Raw genomic sequence first — 1854 nt, 5'->3', positions numbered from 1 at the left:
TTTAAGAATGACGAGGGCAATGAATGTACAAATGTGCTTTACACAATTGATGTATGTATGGATTGTGATAAGAGTTGTATGAGCCCCTGATAAAATGATTTTTTTTAAAAAGAAAGAAAATAACAGAGAAGTGCAAGATGGCAAACCTGAGAGCCTATAACTGGAAACACTTCATTCAACAAATGGTGCTCATAAACAGTGCTTGGGCATGCGCACTGTGCCAGGTCTCTCTGCTAAGCCTGTTGAGAACCATTCTCTATTTTAAATGGGCAAGCCTCTGCTTTAGAAGCCCTGCTGACGCTGTTGGCTAGGCACTGGCGGTTCAGAAGGTTGGCGGTTCAATTTCCCCAGCTGCTCCCGTAAAGATACACAACCTCAGAAACCTTGTAGAGCAGCAGTTCTCAACCTGTGGGTTGTGACCCCTTTGGTGGGGTAGAACGATCCTTTCACAGGGGTGGCCCGATTCATACCAGTAGCAAAATGACAGTGATGGAAGTAGCAACGAAAATAACTTGATGGTTGGGGGGTCACCACAACATGAGGAACTGTCTCAAAGGGTGGCAGCATTAGGAAGGTTGAGAACCACTGCACTAGAGGGTCACTATGGGTCAGAATTGACTTGCTGGCTGTGGCTATTTTGGCTTTACGGCAAGAACCGGGGAGACGTTAAGTTATAAAGGGGCCTGGAGGCCTCTTTCGGGTGCTTTGGTGGCTCAGTGGGCCGCTAACCTCAAGCTCAGCGGTTGGAAGCTACCAGCTGTTCCGTGGGAGGAAGACGCGGCTTTCTGCTCCATGGAGAGTTCCGGTGTGTAAACCCACAGGCGCAGTTTGACTCTGTCCTGCAGGGTCACGGTGAGTTGGAAGTGCTGCAGTGGCGTGAGTTCGTTTTTTGTGTGCTTTGGACGTCTCCTTATGCAAAGATTCAAATGCAGCCAAAGGCTTACAGTTTAGCTCACCGGCCAGCATACTGCAGCCCATTGGCCAAACTGGGCCCTTCTGGTTTTGTACGGCCTGTGAACTAAGATTGCCTTTCATGTAAAAACAACCATTTTTTCCCCCTGTTTCTTTTACAATTTGTGGTTTGGGTGAAAAGTTGCCAGAGCACATTAGTCTTCCATTCAACAATTTGCACACATTTTGCTTCATAACACTGGTTCCAATTCCCTCTGCACATCGACACTCTCCCCACTCCCTCCCTGGTTTCCTGTTCCATTCCACTTGTACTGCTTCCCTGCCTCCTGAGTTTTGGTTTTGGGCAAACACTGACGCCTTTCACAGTGTTATATAGCTAGGGGTTAAAGAAAAAAATCAAAAGAAGGATATTTTATGATCTATGTAAATGACTTAAAATCCAAATGCTAGTGCACATAAATAAAAGATCGCTGGGACACAGCCACACTTGTCTTTGGCTGCATTTGCACAGACAAGGGCAGCGTTAGGAGCCGTGGCCGGGGTCACAGGCCTCATGAGAACTAACCCATTTCCTGTCTGCCCTTTTCAGAGAAAAGGTGGCCACGTCCGGTTTTAGACTCTAAAATAACCAGGCCTTGTTAGAAGGCCTTCGAAGTATGTAAAGAGAACACAGAAAAAGTAGTGACGACCCGAGACGGCAGGAAAGTGTAAGAAGGCCGCAGGCTGAGGTAGTTAGTCTGTGTTGCATTAAGAAGTAACTCTCTCAACACGTGAAAAAGCACACACGCGTGGTAAAAAGAAAGACGAGTAAGCATACAAGCTGTATCATGGAGGGCAGGTATGACTCGTGCCTTCTTTTAATAACAGTGCTCACTTCCTGTCCGGGGCCAGACTCCTCAGCCTTCGTCCTTGGCCACTGGCCTCTTGATGGGAAAGAATGGG

At 47.4% G+C, this 1854-nt stretch overlaps 1 protein-coding gene across 1 annotated transcript in view; it reads right to left on the bottom strand.

The window, feature by feature from the left end:
• FRMD4A (FERM domain containing 4A) overlaps positions 1-1854 on the bottom strand; it is a 318768-nt gene that overhangs the window by 102508 nt on the left and 214406 nt on the right. The gene's annotated exons all lie outside the window — the stretch shown is intronic.

Source organism: Echinops telfairi, unplaced genomic scaffold (genome assembly GCF_000313985.2).
Source record: "Echinops telfairi isolate 266 unplaced genomic scaffold, ASM31398v2 ScPeMD7_7474;HRSCAF=8512, whole genome shotgun sequence".
Classification (NCBI taxonomy): Eukaryota; Metazoa; Chordata; class Mammalia; order Afrosoricida; family Tenrecidae; genus Echinops; species Echinops telfairi.
The sequence above is the reverse complement of the archived record's forward strand: the minus strand, read 5'-3'. Positions and strand labels throughout refer to the sequence as shown.